The sequence below is a fragment of the Centropristis striata genome, chromosome 17 (genome assembly GCF_030273125.1).
Source record: "Centropristis striata isolate RG_2023a ecotype Rhode Island chromosome 17, C.striata_1.0, whole genome shotgun sequence".
NCBI classification, from domain to species: Eukaryota; Metazoa; Chordata; class Actinopteri; order Perciformes; family Serranidae; genus Centropristis; species Centropristis striata.
The window spans coordinates 33229278-33247873 of NC_081533.1; the positions used below are offsets into that span (position 1 = coordinate 33229278).

The following is an 18596-nucleotide window of genomic DNA, read 5'->3' on the forward strand; positions in this document are numbered from 1 at the left end:
ACGGCTGCGTGCAGAGCAGCTGAGTGCAGAACGGCTAAGTGCAGAACGGCTGAGTCCAGAACGACTGAGTGCAGAACGGCTGAGTGCAGAACGGCTGAGTGCAGAACTGCTGAGTGCAGAACGGCTGAGTGCAGAACTGCTGAGTGCAGAACTGCTGAGTGCAGAACGGCTGAGTGCAGAGCGGCTGAGTGCAGAACGGCTAAGTGCAGAACGGCTGAGTGCAGAATGGCTGCGTGCAGAGCAGCTGAGTGCAGAACGGCTAAGTGCAGAACGGCTGAGTGCAGAACGGCTGAGTGCAGAACTGCTGAGTGCAGAACGGCTGAGTGCAGAGCGGCTGAGTGCAGAGCGGCTGAGTGCAGAGCGGCTGAGTCCAGAACGACTGAGTGCAGAACGGCTGAGTGCAGAACGGCTGAGTGCAGAACTGCTGAGTCCAGAACGACTGAGTGCAGAACTGCTGAGTGCAGAACGGCTGAGTGCAGAACGGCTGAGTGCAGAGCGGCTGAGTGCAGAACGGCTGAGTGCAGAACGGCTAAGTGCAGAACGGCTGAGTTCAGAACGGCTAAGTCCAGAACGGCTGAGTGCAGAGCGGCTAAGTGCAGAGCGGCTGAGTGCAGAACGTACGGTTACGTTGTAACCTTGGTTCTCTGAGTGAAGAGACTATCTCTCCACTGCGTTACACATTTCATATGTCTGCAGTAGCTGGAGAGTGTATCATGGTGATATCACGGCTGAGCACAGATGGCAAAAAAACTAAACTATCACAACATACTTACTGAAGAACTTAAAAATTACGGGAAGTTCAAAAATCCCAGCAAGCACATTTCTCGACTCAGAAGTATGAATGCTTTGACCTGGTTGATGCTCAGACACTGAGAAACAGAACTGAAGTCCTCAACATGTTCCCCTGATCCCATCCTAACCTCCCTGTTTAAAACTATTTTATTCTGTAGCTGAGGACAAACTTTCCATTGTCTGTCAGCTTGTCATCTTTAAATCTGCTTTAGTCAAACCTCTTTTAAAAAGAGGGAACTTATATATTTTATCACTGAGCAACTATAGACCGATTTCAAAACTCCCCAAACACTTAACTAGAAATGTTTCAGTCAGGTTTGTGCTTGATTGAAGAATTACATACAGGGAGTAAATAGATTTAACATTTACCATATGTTGTAATCAAAGTGTAAAAAGGATAAAGATACATGTCTTATCTACATAAGTATCTTTTACTTTCTTGGCTTGACCGGAACAGTTATTGGCAGCTCTTTAAAACTGTTTACACAGAACACAACTGTAAGAGAAAATGTGCAAAGAAAATCCAACTTTATGGAAAAAGTTTAGTATCGGCCAGATGTTCTGCAATAATTACTTTCTTTTGTTTTACCAAAATGTCCCTCTAGGCCCTTTGCAAAGCTTTAGCTCATTGCATAGTCCAAGTTCTGAAGTAAAACACTTTCACAGCAGCCTGAAACCAGATAAGGTCTGTTCACATTGTTATCTTTCTTTCCACCACAGCAGCTTGGAGATTAGATTTTTTTACTTAAAAAACACCTGCATGCAAGGCTTAGTCCAAAGGAAATAAGCTGCAAAAATGGGAGGAATAGGCCTGCTTGGATATATTAATCTGTGACTATCAATGAGGGAAGAGAAAGAGAGACAATGGTTCTATAAAAAATCAGACTGCTCTCAAAATTAATTAGAGCCACGGGGCAATCGCACCGAGCACTGGTCCCATACAGCAATAGCTGTTTTCCCTTGCTTAAATAAAGCCTAAATTTGGATTGTTATTGATATCAAATATAATATCTTCTTTGTAGCCTTAGAATTGAAAGTTGGAATGGCTACTATGGGGACTAACATCATCACACATGAAGAAAATTGGGCTCATTTAATCCACAACTGAGTCTCAACTTTCCAGTTAGACTCAATTTATGCAGCTCACAGACTGTTTAGGGACCCCAGGATGCACAACTAATCACATATGGTTGGAGTAAATAGCACATTAAGTTGCATAATTTCTGCCTAAAACTGCATGAGATTTGCATATATTGGCCTTTCTGTAATTTTTTTTCTTGTATTTGATAGAATTTGCACTTGTTCCACAACACATTGGTCTTACATTTTCTTTAGTCTTTCTATTAAAACAGTTTGAACAAAGTATGGCAATCAATGTCTTTGCTAACAGGAAAATTGTTATGAGGGTGTGATGGTGGCTGATTTACTGCAGAGGGCAGAGTGAGACTAGTATGACTGAATTCAGTCTGTAGTGCATATACAGTAAGTACAGAAAACACTGTGTTCACAAGACATCTGTGTTATTTACTTTGCCAACTTTCTTCTTTTGTGTTTTTAGTGGTAAATGATCGCTGATGACTCATCTTTGTTGTTCACAGAATGCTGGTGAGTAGTTATTAAATAACGCATTACTAGTGAGAGAAGCCTCAGTCAGTCTAAAATTGGCATGAAGTTGACTTCTACGCTACTTTATGTGAATCAGGGGTGTTGCGGATGATCTGGTGGTTAAACTTTTCAACTAACTGTTGTTGATCTAATGCAGGGATCAACCTCTTCCATTAACAGAGTAGTTTTGGGCCAAAATAGAAAAGAAAGATCCATCTGGAGCAGCATCTTTAAGCCTTGTAATTAAAGTATGTTTTTCAATTTCTCAACAAAGATCAGGCTATTTAAAACACCATCTACAGCTAAAGAGAGTTTCGTGTCTGCTGCAGCCATGTTGGATCCGTAAGAAAACTACAAAACTACAAGCTTCCAAGTGCCGAGTAGTACGCGTCATCGTCTTGCCGTCCCTCCCCGCTCTGTGATTGGATCCCTAAAACAGGGCTAAGAAACTTCTCTGGTTGCCAGACTGCCTGGAGGTTCGAAATTAAATTCGAGCGTGCAAGGCAGTCTGGGTATACCCAGGCTAGTGTCGTGCACATTCATGATGAAAGACAATAGAGCTTGTAGGGCAAAAAAGTGAATAAACTGCATGATGAGTTAACTCTGTGTGGCTTTCCTAAATAAAGGTGATATACAATATGACTTGCAGTTAACAGGAAACGACCTGTACAGTCTGCACAGAATCAAGTTCTCAAGCTATTCAAAGCATCGTCTTCAGTCACAGCATCAGGATTTATTTTTAAGAGGTATAATATTGTTAAACTGTTAAAGCTAAACCACACTGCTGTCTGTTCACACGTCTGCAGAGGCTGCTTATGTGAACAGAGCTGCTGCAGATTTAAAATAAACTCACTGAGGTTAACTGCAATGATAATTTTACAGTATGTGTCACTTGAGGCAGGCACACTGAATTTGTAACCATGAATGTCTTCATTAAACAGTGTGATGTTGATATATCTGTCTTTAATCAAACTGTGCATACTTTCGTATTGAAACAAGGTATTATCGTCAGAGTTTTAATTTTCCAGTGGTCCTTGAATGGATCAGTTATGAACGTAACCAAAATTTACCTTAAAATGTATATAATTCTGATAAAAAATCTATTTATTCCATATTTATTCTTATTTAAAATGTCACCATATTAAACTTTTGGAACGACTAGGTCATGTTAAAAACTGTGCTTATTCCATAAAGCTGCAGGATTATATTTTACATTTTATTTATATTTATATTCTATATGCTGCAGTGAAATACAAGGCAAAGTGAGTAAAATGTAAAAAGAACAAAAAATCCCGACTGCAAACCAGCTTGTTTGGGTTGGGTTTTTGAAATTAAACAAAATAAGTAAAATGCTTTCTGGCACTAGAAGCTGGTAGTTTTCTCAGAGCAGCTCTGTCTCACAGAGAAACTCAGTCACCAGAAATAAGCTGTACAGGAAGAGGAAGTGCTCACTGACATCGTGCTGTATGTGAACTGTATTTGACGTTCAGACAGTCAGCAGCAAGGCGGCATGGAGGTCACGGCTCTCTGCAGCAGGCTGAGTGAGTACTGAATCTGCCCGAGCAGCATTTTAACAATCATTTGTGTCTAGGTAGCATCAGATGTGAATTTACATTTTTTTAAAAGTGTCTGAAATGCAGATCCATACTGATACATACTCTGCTGTTGCTGCTAGAACAAGTTAATCACTGTTACTCTCACAAGGCTGATACGTAATCCAATGTGTATATTCCAAATCACTGTGCATCAGTGCTGGAATATAACTAAGTACATTTACTTAAGAAGTGCACTTATGAATCAGGCAGGATCCAAATGCAGTACAACCAAGATTGAGAGCCAGGTCTCTTTTATTGTTCCACACACAACTGGAAACACAGGAAACAAACACGAACACAGTCTTGCAACTAGAGTCTCTGAATGATGCAGAAATACCAGAGTCCCAAGCACAGCTCTGAAGCTGGGAAGACGAGCTCTTCTTCAGGGAAGCTGGAGCAGCAGACACAACACAGGAACAGTGAAAATCCAACCAGGAAACACACAGGCTGGAATCAGAGTCGGGGACAGAAGGCAGGCAGGTTTACCAGGGCAGAGACGAGGAGACCGAGTCAGGCACAGACGGGATAGGTACCGGGAAACCAAGCCAAGAAAAAGCGCTGGAAAGTTCTGTATGACACAAGAGACATTCTGGCAACTGGTGCTCGGCTGGTGGGGCTTAAATGCTGGAGGTTGATGAGCTCTGAATGAGCTCCAGCTGAGCTCTGCAGGTGCAGCAGATCTACTCTGATGAGGGGGCGTGGCGTACTGCACCAGAGTCCATGAACCCCCCCCCCCCCAATGGACGGCTCCTGACGTCCCAAACTAAGTGGGACTAAGAATCCCCGGAATCAAATGATTCCATGTTCTCGGGACATCCAGGCGTGGACCTCCTGGTGGAGCGACGGATCATGAGGTCTGATCAGGGTGATGAAGGTGGAAGTCAGCGATGAGGTCCGGGACCTACGACCTCTCCTACGGTCCATAGCCCTCCCAGTCCACCAGGTATTTCAGCCCTCTTCCACGACAGGGGGACCGGACCAGACGCCGGACTGAGGTGAACCTGAGTTTGAGGGTCTTGAAGGCAGCCTCTGCTGTTGGGTTCCAGCAGAACGGCACCTTGGAGCTGGTGAGAGCAGTGAGTGGAGCAGCCACCGAGCTGTGGTTACGGATGAAGCAGTGGTAGAAGTTGGCAAAGCCCAGAAAGCGTTGGAGTTGTTTACTAGAGTGAGGAACGGGCCACGAGGTGTCCATCTGGAGGCTGCTCTTGGCCACAACGTACCCCAGAAATGAGACTGTGGATGCTTGGAACTCGCACTTCTCCACCTTCACGAACAGGGAGTTCTCGAGGAGACGTTGGAGCACAGACTGGACATGGATGATGTGCTCCACTCGGGACTTGGAAAAAATCAGGATGTCGTCTAGGTAGATGAACACGAACCGGCTGAGCATGTCTTGGGGTATGTCGTTGACCAGAGATTGGAAGATGGCAGGGGCGTTGGTAATGCTGAAGGGCATAACAAGGTACTTGTAATGCCCAGAAGGTGTGTTGAACTCCGTCTTCCATTCGGCGCCCTCCCTGATGTGGACCAGGTGATAGGCATTGCGAAGGTCGAGCTTGGTGAAGAGGGTGGCCCCCTGGAGCGGCTTGAAGGCAGATGAAATGAGTGGCAGTGGGTAGCGGTTCTTGATGGTGATGTCATTGAGGCCTAGGTAATCAATACAGGGCCTTTAAGTCTTAACTGTTTTGTCCATGAAAAAAAATTTGGCCCCCGCAGGTAAGGAAAGGATGAATGACGCCTGAAGCCAGGGAGTCATTAATGTAGGCCTCCATCGCCTTTCTCTCGGGGGGCGACAAAGAATACAGGCGTCCTTTGGGTGGACACATGCCAGGCTGGAGGCTGATGGAGCAATCATACGGCCAGTCAAGAGGAAGAGACAACGCCTTGGCTTTGATGAACACCTGATGGAGGGTGTGGTACTCAGGTGGGACCCTGGAGATGTCAGGTGGTGGACCGGAAGAGGGTGACTGGAGTGAAGACGAGGCTTGCCTCAGGCAGGTACGGTGACAGGTGGTCCCCCACTCACGGATAATCCCCCGTTCCCAGTCAATGTTGGGGTTGTGCCGACGAAGCCATGGATACCCCAGTATGAGTGGCTGACTGGGAGCGTTCAGGATATGAAACTGGGCCAGCTCATAGTGGTTTCCTGACAGCAGCATGGGCACCTGGGTGGTCTGGTGTGTGACAGTTCCCAGGACGTGGCCGTCGAGAGCTCATGCAGAAACCGGGTCACACAATGGCACCCATTTGAGCCCCAACTGCTGCACCAGCCCCTCGTCGATGATGTTGGCCCAGATGTTGGCAGCCGTCAGATCTGAGACAGCTCGGGGACTCATGGACATGAGGCAGGGAGACCACACAGTGGCGGACTACTCTATTGATTTCCGCACAAAGGCTCGCCAGGGCAGATGGAACTCTGAGGCTCTGGTAGACGCCATTCTCCATGGACTAGCAGATTATATAAAAGATGAACTGGTCTCACATAGTTCCACCTACGCAGGACGGGAACATCGGGTTGGCTATCCAGATTGACCTGCGCTTCCAGGTGTGTCGGTCCCTCTTCCAGACAGGGGGGGGGGGGGGGGGGGGGGTCAGTCACTCCGCTGTGGGGCCACAGTCAACAAGGAAGTGGTATCAGTTCAGAAATTGTGAAAAATAATCAATGTCAGGGGCACGGTGGCGCAGTTGGTAGCGCTCTCGCCTCACAGCTAGAAGGTCCTGGGCGCGACCTGCCAGGACGCTGTGGCCGTTGGAGGCGTGTCCCCACCTCCATGTCTCCAGTGGCCGTGGGGCTGGTCGGTGTCGGCAAAAAGGGCCTTCCTGTGTGGAGTTTGCAGGAGGATCCCCTTACAGGGACCTCTCACAAAAACATGCATTGATCCTGGTCGCTATAGAGCCTCCCTCTGGTTGGTCGGGGCGCCTGATGGGAGGGAGAGGAACCAGTGGGAATAACGTGATCCTCCCATGCGCTACATCCTACTGGGGAAACTCCCCCTGTTAGGTGACAAGAAGCGGTCTGCTAACTCCTCATATCTCGGAGGAAGTATGAGTCCAGTTCAGGACTCTCCCCAGACCGACAGGGACGAGGTGGCGCCCAGGATCATGATTTAGGCACCTGGGTGATATAGAAATGGGTTACAAAATGGTGTGATATGAGGCTGATTTAATGTAGCGGGTAGACTGAGGCCTGTTTGAATTGATCATAATTGTGTGTTGTGTGTGTGTGTGTGTGTGTAAGAGAGAGACAGCCAGAAAGGTCTAAGGTATAGACAATAATATGCAACATATTTTCTGTTTTGTTATCCTAATACATGCACTTGCCTGGACTGAACTAATTGAAAGGATGATATCTAATAATGGTGGACATGAATATGTTTTATTATGGATTATTATCTTTGTTGTTTTGTATATTTTTCTTTTTGTATGTGCAGGCCTGAAAATATCCCAATGTATTGTTAATGCCCTGTGTTTTATAATAAGCATTGTCTGTTTTCTTTCTGTTTTAGTTGCTTATTTAACATTCCTGTTGACCAAAGTTTAAAAATCTTGTGCACTGTTGTTGAGATTATACTTAACTATGGACTTTTTTTTGCAAACTACTGTTTCCTCACCAGCAGTGAAACAGGAAGAGGAGGAGATTCTCTGACTTACATAGTTTAAATTTAGTCGGCTGTTCAGACAGTCAGCCACGAGGCGACATGGAGGTCACCGCTCTCTGCATCAGGCTGAGTGAGTACTGAGGCAAATGTTATAATAGTTCCTTGACTTATATGGTATTTTATAAAAATGTGCCGACTCTTTTACCTACCTCTGGAAGTGTGCAGATTTAAAGCACATGCAACCTCTCTCTTATCTCTTCAGTGATGACTGTGTTGTTGCTACTGGTCGCACAAGTTGACTTCAGTTGTTTACAAAAAGCTGGTAAGTAGCAGTTTGATTAACGGTCAAATCTTGCACTGTGATTAGACTTCAAATATATCAAATGATTCCCAATCTGGAACTCATAAGTGACAGAGGGTTTTACAAATTCCATCTTATATATTTAAACTTCAATTTGTGTTTTAAGTAATGAAACCTGAATAAAAGCATGTCTGAAAATAACACACCGGTGGTAAAACAAAGGATACAGACATTTATTCTGTAAAAATTTGCTTCCAAAGATGACTTACAAAATACTTTAGTGTGACATAACTCAAGTCTGCCGGCAAAACTGAACACAGTACAGCACAAATTTAAAGTTCTATGGCAAACATTTGTGTTTATTGATTAAAAGAAATGTGATTTAAAGCTTTTGCACATGTCCAATGAACTATCCTGATTTTTTTTATATATATTTCTGTCATAATAGGGGACCTTACATTGAAAACTGTTTGGTTTAATGTGCCTCATACTTTATGTCACAGATGCAGCCTTTCCTCAGGTTGATCCAAACAGTCAGCAGCTCTTTGCACATGAGTCTTTTTCTGTCAGCTGTGAGGGACTGCATGGACTGACCGGATGGAGAGTGATGCGGGTGAAGAAAGGTGTTATTGCAACGTGTGGTGCTACCTGGGCATCATCAACAGGACCCTGCCGAATTGAAACTGCCTATCCAGAGCTGGACAGTGGAGAATACTGGTGTGAGATGGGAGGAAGAAAGAAGAGCAACACTGTCAACATCACCGTCACTGGTAAGCAAAGTTATCATATTTTTAGTCACTGGACTCAGTTTGAAGATCACTTGATTTATTTGTCCAGTTTAAAGTCCCACCTGACATACAGTTATTATGTGGTGACATCACGTCGTGTCCAAGGTGATCAAATCAGAAATTACAGGAAAAAGACTGTAATTTTCCTGCTAACCTCGAGCCTGGGTATACCCAGACTGCCTTGCGCGCTCGATTTCATTTCGAACTGCCAAGGGGTCTGGAAACCAGAGAGGTTTCTTAGCTCTGTTTTAGGGATCCAATCACAGAGCGGGGGAGGAGCGGCAAGACGATGGACGCGTACTACTCGGCAGACGGAAGCTTGTAGTTTTCTTACAGATCCAACATGGCTGCAGCAGACGCGAAAACTCTCTTTAGCTGTAGATGGTGTTTTAAATAGTTTAGAGCGAAAGTGTGGCTGAATGACATGAGGGGGAATAAGGCGTGAAAATAAATAATCTTGCAGAAAGCGAGAACTGGAGAAGGCAACGCAGCAAGCAACACTCTCTCACATGACACACACACAACAAACATCCATTTCTGTTGCTCTACTACGTCATCTGGTATAACTGATCTGATTGGCTAAGAGCTACCTACAGACGCTTTGATAGACATTCTAAGCGCCCAATAAACGGCTCCGGAGGATCGTAAACCACACCTCCTCTGCGGAGAAATGAACGGCTGGTTCCCAGACCAAATCTCATTTGAGATTAGTCTGGTGTTAGCCAGGCTAGCTAACCTCCTCTCTCCATGTCAACATTGTAATTCTTGTTTCCATGTTCAAACCATACAGCATTATTAGCCCCCGAATTGAAGAAGGGTAAATAAAATTAGTAGGAGTGGTAAAATCTGTGAGAATTAAATCACCTTTAACATATTATAATGTATTTTTTCCCTCTTTACCTGTTGATTAGCGATCCACTCTGTGATTCTGGAGAGTCCTGCTCTTCCTGTGTTGGAGGGGGAATCTGTGACTTTGAGCTGCAGAAACAAGAAGACGTCCGACTTCACAGCTAATTTCTATAAAGACGGACTCATCGTCAGAGAGAACTCAACCAAAGAGATGACCATCCACAGAGTTTCCAAATCTGATGAAGGTCTCTACAAGTGCAGCTTCTATGGAGCTGGAGAGTCACCAGAGAGCTGGTTGTCTGTCAGAGGTGAGACAAAATAAATATGATTTGCCTTTGATCTGACACACTTAAACACTCCTTGGAAACAAGTGTCTCTTAGAAAAGTCACCAAGAGACTGGTCAATTGTGTTTTCAGATTGGCTAACGTATTATTAGAGAAAGATTGGGGTCATGTTTTAAGCAAACAAACCTTGCACACTTTGCAAATCCAAACATTTAGCTCAGTCTTGTTTTTTTCAACATGGTCTCACAGAAATCCGTGAAATAGCCACGGATTTCGCTTAACTGAAAATCCGTGGAATAGCCACGGAATCGCTCAAATTTCCGTGAAACTGACACGGATTTTGCTACAATGCAAGTTAATGACAGTCATATCCCGTGGCTATTCCAACATACAAAGTGATTATGTACATTCACTGAGTGAAGATTTAGAAAATAAAACATATATTTCTCGCTAGAAATGTGATCAAAATCCATTTTTATGCAGAAACAAAGTCAAAATATTAATTTTTTCTCTAAAAATGAGAGAACTGTCCGCCATGTTTTTTGTTCTGACCGCCGGAACCTTGAAAGTCACGTGACTTGGAACAAACCAATAGGAACAAATACCAGGTTGGGATATGACTGTCTTTAACTTGCATTGTAGCGAAATCCGTGTCAGTTTCACGGAAATTTGAGCGATTCCGTGGCTGTTCCACGGATTTTCAGTTAAGCGAAATCCATGGCTATTTCACGGATTTCTGTGAGACCAGGTTCGTTTTTTTAGAGTGAACATGACTAATGTTACATACTGAACTTTACAGCTGATGTTTGTAGCAAACACAGAATGCATCATGCTGTCAAAGGACAATAAAATGTAGTACTAGCCAAACTGGGTAAAGTAAATAAAATTCTAAGAATGCTCTGTTGCCTTTTGGACCAAGAAACAGACTTAACCCTTTGGAGTTTGGGGCTATTTTGGCCGTTTTTTAATCCTTTTTATTCTGCCTCTATATACCATTAAAAATGTATAACCTGTTGATCAGATGACTCTGTGATCCTGGAGAGTCCTGCTCTTCCTGTGATGGAGGGAGAATCTGTGACTCTGAGCTGCAGAAACAAGAAGACGTCCAAACTTGAAGCTGTCTTCTATAAAGATGGCCTCTTCGTCAGCAGCAGCTCTACTGGAGACATGACCATCCACAGTGTTTCTAAATCTGATGAAGGACTCTACAAGTGCAGCATCTCTGATGGTGGAGAGTCAGCAGAGAGCTGGCTGGCTGTCAGAGGTGAGAGACGCCTCCAAGTTTCAGTTACAGATCATCCTGTGTACCTTCATCTTGCAAGTGATTTTAACATTATCAGGGTTCCAGACCGGTTTCAGTTGCAAGGTATGTCTTGTCTAAGCTAGCAGATGTTCCACTATCCTCAGTAACTCAATGCAAACTCTTCTAGAGGCTTATCTCTGTCAGTTTGACAGTAAAACATGAAATGTGTTACTTTGTTTCCACTCATATTCTAGCATAGATTAGTATTTACTACAGCTCCTTCTGTTATAATCTTTGTTTGGTAGACAAAAACAAATACTGTTCCCATCAAAGTTATTTTAGTTGAACCTGGGAGCTCTGGTTTCACTCCACAACCAACACCTATATACTGCAAAAAAAGAAAAGTTGGATGAACTCAAAATTTCAAGGCAACAAACTTCGATAAAATTTTAAATTGGACAATTAAACGAAATATTTTAAGTTTGGTTTTTGAGTTTGCTCAACTCTGAATTCATATTTTTGTTAGCTAGCCGCTAGCATCAGTTAGCCGCTCGAATAAGTTAGCCGCTAGCATCAGTTAGCCGCTCGCATCAGTTAGTCGCTAGCAGCAGTTATCCGCTAGCATCAGTTATCCGCTAGCATCAGTTAGCCGCTAGCATCAGTTAGCCGCTAGCATCAGTTAGCCGCTAGCTTTCACTAATGACCGAATTTCACAACAAAGAAATAAGAGTTATCAGAACTATTGTCCCTTGTTGTGAACCCCAACTTAAAGATATAAGTAACAACAACTCACCAACTTGTTTTTGAGCAGACAACTGGCTTCCTTTGTTGTGCTGAAATCACTGTTTTAGGCCAAAAAATACAAGTTGGCTTTTTTTGCAGTGTAGCCAGCAGTGGAGCTGGACAGTAAGTACCCATTGTCCACAAAACAACAGTGTTAGCAACCAGTTGGTGAAGAAAGTACTACCAAAACAGAGCTCAAAAAGAGAAAAATCATCTCACACCTACATTACTCCAGTAAAGGGGGCAGCTGTTTACTTATATTACAGATAATTTCATCATTGATGTAGAAATTGAGTAGATTTTGCAGAATATTACAGAAAATGGCTCATATTTTTTTCCCCAGAACACCAGGAGGACAGACCCCTCCGTCACTCTCCTCATGTCTTCACCCTGCTGTGGATCATTGTCACCTTTTTACTGGCGGCTCTGCTGCTGCTGTTTGTGCTGATACTTCACTATACGAACCTCAAAGGTACAGAACTATTAAATGAGTAATTTTACCTTACAATATTTGAAGAAATTGGCTCATTATATGTTTTACTTTAACTGTAATTCCCATAAAATCCCATCTCCATCCATACATTATAGAAATGCATAAAATCTGGAGCATTATTGCTGATATGGTGATGCATGATCAAATGTATTTTGGTATTTTCTCAGTTCGGGCAGGTTCGTCAGTCTCTCCTCCACCTTTTCCAATGGTTTCTCTTATTCAAACAGGTAAGAAATACCAATCAAGTGCATTAGTAGTACATTGAAAAACTGACTGACTTCCAGTACTTGTCAAACTGGTCACACAAGAATTGGACAGTTAGACATGATTTTAGCTTGATTTCAACCAGAGGACCTCTGTTGGTGAATGTGTTGCGATGCCCATATCCACTGTTGGTTCCTCCAGAACCCATGAAATTAAGTGTGGGGTGCCCCAAGGGTCCAGTACTTTTTAATCTGTATATGCTTCCCCTTGGAGACGTCATCAAGAGACACGGCATCAGCTTCCACACTACGCTGATGACACACAGTTGTACATCGCCATGTCTCCTGATGACACAGGGCCCATTGATTCCCTCTTAAACTGTATTTTAGATATCAAGTCATGGATGGCAGAGAACTTCCTACAGCTCAACCAGGACAAAACAGAGGTTTTAGTTATTGGTCCTGAAGGCAAGAGAGAGAAACTTTTATCAAAACTACAAGGTTTTAAACCGTCACAATCTGTTAAGAACCTGGGCGTCATTTTTGACTCTGAGCTAAGTTTTACTCCTCACATTAGAAATGTAACAAAGATAGGTTTTTATCATCTTAACAATATAGCCAGAGTCCGCCCGTTTCTCTCTCAGGTTAACACGGAGGTGCTGATGCATGCTTTTATCTCCTGCAGGTTAGACTGTTGTATTGCCCTGCTCTCTGGTCTTCCCAAAAAGACCGTCTATAACTTACAATTACTCCAAAACTCAGCTGTATGTGTGCTAAAGAGGACCAGAGGGCGGGAGCACATTACACCGGCTTTAGAATCGCTGCATTGGCTCCCAGTGTGTTTCAGGATCGATTTTAAGGTTCTTTTATTAGTTTTTAAGTGTCTTAACGGTCCTGGGCCATCTTATTTATCTGACCTGCTTTTACCATATCAACCCTCCCGGATCCTGAGGTCCTCTGGCACCGGCCCTTCGATTGTTCCAAGGGTTCGGACCAAAACCCACAGGGAGGCTGCATTCAGCCATTATGGTCCGAAGCTTTGGGACAGCCTGCCAGAGGACATGTTGATGTTTTTAAAAGGAGGCTCAAGACTCAACTTTTTAGTTTGGCTTTTAACTGACTTGGTTTACCCAGTCTTTCCTTCTATTTATTTATTTATTTATTTATTTATTTATTTATTTATTTATCTATTTATCTTTATTTTATTGTGTCTTAGCTGAGTCTAAATTTACTTTTTTTTAACTTTTTTATTTAGTTATTTATTAATTTATTTTGAGCTGAGTCTTTATTTATTTATTTATTTATTAATGTACTTTTTAGCGTTTTAGCTCCAGTGCTTCCTCATGGGGGGCTCCACACTGGGGGGGGTATCTGGTCTGCCGGCTGGGGGGTTGTCCTGGAGGCCCCTCGGGCTGGGTGGACTGGGGAGGCTCTGCCCTGTGTGTGGAGTCCCCCCTGGTCTGCCCGGGTCGGGGGCTCTGCACCATGTGCGGAGTCTACCCCGGTCTATCTAGGTTGGGGGTCTCTGTGGTGCGGCGCTCCCTGCTGTATGAAAAGTGTTTTATAAATAAAGTTTGATTTGATTTGATATATTTGGTGTACAAATATCTGTAATAATTAATTGAACTCCAGAGAAGACTTGAATCTAGGTTTTTGTTTTTCTGTGGAAATATTACAACATATTTTCATCATGATTGTTTCAGAGTGTGCAGAGACCAGTGCAGCTGATCTTCACCCAGCAACATATGATGTCATCACCAACCCAAGTAAAGTAGAAGGTGATTGACTTGTCACTGGCGACTAACACAGAATGCTACATTAACTGTAACATCTTTTGATTTTTATGTTTCTATCCACAGAGACATATGCTGTCATCACAAACCCCAGTGATAAAAAAGGTGATTAACGTGTCAACAGCTACATCATACTCTGCAGGTCAATGCTTACAGCAGTGATTATGAATAGAACATAATTTTACACATGTATAAAAGGTGGCAAACCACTGAAATAATGAACTGACATTTGTGAAACATAAGCTGTGTTGGTTGAGTGCTCACTTACATTAAAAAAGTATATATTGTGAAACGAATCTACACAAATATATAATCAGGTTTACATTAGCAGCCTAATTATTCATTAAAAATTACAATAATTATTGCATAATGTTTATTATTACATAGTCAGTCCAGAAATTAACACTGGGTGCTCCACATGCAGCAGCAAACAGTGGAAAATCTACAAAAGAAACATACTATTAGTCCGGCGGCTGAGGACCAGATTTGGGAAGAAAGGGGACACGTCGGACAAAAGCACCACATTTTTTCCACATGCTCTCTATCACTATAGGTTTAAATTTTTGGTAGGAGCCAATTCATCAAGATTGCAGATCGGAGATGGCAGCCATATAAAATCTATGAGAACCAGTATATCTTCTAAGCCACTTAGAAGGTCATTCTTAGTGTCAAAATATACATTTTCTGGGTCAAAGAATAATTTAAAGCTACTGAGAATATCACTAGATGATCAAATAGATATGTTCATTTTGGCCATGTATTTACATAATTATTAGATTCCAAACATTTTCAGCTCAGGATTCTCTGCAGCAGCACTTGAACGAGTTGCCTACCAGTCTGGGTGAAAATGAACATTTCTATTTGATCAAATAATCATCTAATGATATTCTCAACAGCTTTAAATGATTCCTTGACCCAGAAAATGTAGATTTTGACACCAAGATTGGCCTTCTGAGTGGCTTGGAAGATGTATTGGTTCTCATAGACTTTATATGGCTGCCATCTATTTGATCAAATAATCATCTAGTGATATTCTCAACAGCTTTAAATGATTCCTTGACCCAGAAAATGTAGATTTTGACACCAAGATTGACCTTCTGAGTGGCTTGGAAGATATATTGGTTCTCATAGACTTTATATGGGTGCCATCTCGGATCGGCCATCTTGATGAAGTGGCTCCTACCAAAAATGGAAACCTATGGTGATAGAGAGCATGTGGAAAAAAGTTGGTGCTTTTGTCCAGCGTGTCCCCTTTATTTAGCTAAGCCGCCTGACTATATTGTAAAATAGTTTAACGTAACAACATAACAAGATCTGATCAATGTCAAAAAATGCAAATGTGATTGTTTACATATATCATATTTATTTAATGCCTTTCAGTAACTCACACTGTCTCTCTCCATCAGAGGAGGATAAACCCCTGGCAACAGCTGTTTACTACACTCTGAGCATGAGTAAGACAAATATAATTTAATATGTCTCAGTCATGGAGTTGTTTTCCTCAACACCATTTGAAGATAAACATTCCATCACTCAATTCCAAAAAAATCTTCTGTCTGACTGATGTAATTATTATTCTTTATTTTCATAACAGGACAAGGAGAATCTAGCTCCACTGCGACACCAGTTCTCTCTGCAAGTAAAAACCCACTTTTAGAATTTTTATCATGATACAATCCGTAGTATTTAGTCAAATGTATGTGTTATCACAAGCATGTTTGAAAGTATGAAGAAAAAAACAAACATATATATATTATAAATATTTCGATTTTTAAAAAAAGGATGTTTTTGTTAATTTTTGGTTATGTTATGTGTTTTACAGGTCACTGAGAGCAGAGGCACCGGGCTGAACAACACACAGTAAACTCTTTAAAACTTGTACAACAGCAGCTTTTAGATTAGCTTTGACTGTTTTATTTATATCTTATGACTGAAGTACAGTAGAGCAGTAGTTCTCAACCTTTTTGAGTCGCGACCCCCAATTTAACACGCATGTTGTCTGCGACCCCCGCTCACTGAACACAATCTCACACAGATCATACAAACTCAGTTGACACAACGAATTTTGGACAAATAATGAAGCCGACAACAACTAAAACATCTCTCTGTCTGTGCATTTATATCTTTGTTTATATTTGATTGTTACTTTTAATCTAAGTCCTTTGCTATCAGTTTAAAGGTCCATTCTGACCTCCTGAGTGTGTAACAGTCAGCTTCAAGACAGAGACTCCTTGGAAAGTAACAACTTGATACTTTGGGATTTGTCAGAAAAGACACAAAATTACCCAAAATAATCAAATTGACCACAGAAAAGACACAAAATGGTCAAAAAAAGACACAAAAATGATCAAAATATTACGTAAAATTAAGCAAAAAAGGACTCAAATTGATCACAAAAAGACACAAAATGACCAAAAAAGGACTTAAATTGACCACAGAATGATCAAAAAAGACACAAAATGACAAGAAAAGACATAAAATGACCAAAAAAAGACACAAAAGCACCAGAAAGACACAAAATTACCCAAAATAATCAAATTGACCACAAAATGATCAAAAAAAGACACAAAATGATCAAAAAATTACATAAAATTAAGCAAAAAAGGACTCAAATTGACCACAAAAAGACACAAAATGACAACAAAATGACCAAAAAAGACACAAATTGACCACAGAATGATCAAAAAAGACACAAAATGACAACAAAAGACATAAAATGACCAAAAACAGACACAAAATCACCAAAAAAGACACAAAATCACCAAAAAAAAGACACAAAAAGACTAAAACACATGAACACTTTAACACAGTGGAGACAGAGCTGACTTCCAAAATGATTTGGCGACCCCCAGAAATCATCTCGCGACCCCAATTGGGGTCCCGACCCCAAGGTTGAGAATAGCTGTTATAAAAGGCAGTTTAAACAAAATGACCAAAAAAGAAAACAAAATGACCAAAAAAAGACACAAAATGACCAAAAAAAGACACAAAATGACCAAAAAAGACACAATGACCACAAAATGACCAAAAAAGACACAAAATGACCAAAAAAGAAAACAAAATGACCAAAAAAAGACACAAAATGACCACAAAATGACCAAAAAAGACACACAATTACCAAAAAAAGACACAAAATCACCAAAAAAGACACAAAACAACAAAAAAAACAACACAAAATCATCAAAAAAAGACAGAAATGATTTGGCGACCCCCAGAAATCATCTCGCGACCCCAATTGGGGTCCCGACCCCAAGGTTGAGAACAGCTGCAGTAGATTATTGTGTTACATATGTACATACATGTAAGAGTATCAGATGGTGCTTTGCATATATTCATTTATTTTGATGTCTGTATATTGATGATACTGGTATGCATTGTTATGTGAAAATGCCCTGGACACTGTAGAAGTTAACAGCTAACTAGCATCTGGGTCTATTTTTATTATAGTGGAACAATGAAACCATTTGTTCTGTACGCTCAGCTTGGTCACGTATCTGAACACATTTCTATTTACAAATGCGGAGCTGCTGCAGATTTTAAATGCATTCATTCGGGTCAAATAATAACATGATGCAGCTCAGTTTGACCTCAAGCAGACACACTGAGTTTATAATAACAACTGCAACATCTACATTAACAATAAAAATCAAGCTTCGACATTTGACATTTGTATTTTTGTCCCTACATTTATATGTGAACACTTTTATTTCTTTTACAACATATACACTACCGGTCAAAAGTTTTAGAACACACCAACTTTTCCAGAATTTAATTGAAAATTATGCAGTTTAATGTCTCAGTGTACTCTGAAATTAATGCACATTTGCAACATTTAAAATTCTTTATTGAGCATGATAGTGTTTTGAAAGTAAAAAAAAAAGATTCAAAATCACATTTTATGTTGGACTAAAGGACTAAAAAAAGACACAAAATGACAAAAAAAAGACACCAAAAGACACAAAATGACAAAAAAAAGACACAAAATGACAAAAAAAGACACAAAATGACCAAAAAAAGACACAAAATGACTTACAAAGACATGAAAAGAATTCAAAAATGGACAAAATAGCCCAAGACTCCATAGAGTTAAGTTGTTAACCCATTTCTTGTTCCCTGAAAAAGGCCTACTTGTATAATTCTGAAATGTACATTATTTTCCAGTTTTGGTTAAGCTTACCTTTTTTTATTTACCTCTGGCAGTTCACCACTTACCTTTGTACCCTTTCAAGCTGTTCATTTGACTTGAACTGCTTGAATTTCAATAAAA

General features: G+C 41.4%; 1 long non-coding RNA gene and 1 pseudogene across 1 annotated transcript; one reads left to right on the top strand and one right to left on the bottom strand.

The window, feature by feature from the left end:
- LOC131989060 (zinc finger protein 208-like) overlaps nucleotides 1-18596 on the bottom strand; it is a 403618-nt pseudogene that overhangs the window by 202700 nt on the left and 182322 nt on the right.
- On the top strand, nucleotides 14262-16477 carry LOC131989109 (uncharacterized). Its single transcript, XR_009395926.1, has 5 exons — nucleotides 14262-14314; nucleotides 14396-14434; nucleotides 15736-15783; nucleotides 15924-15968; nucleotides 16152-16477. It is a non-coding gene; the product is annotated as an uncharacterized LOC131989109 (long non-coding RNA).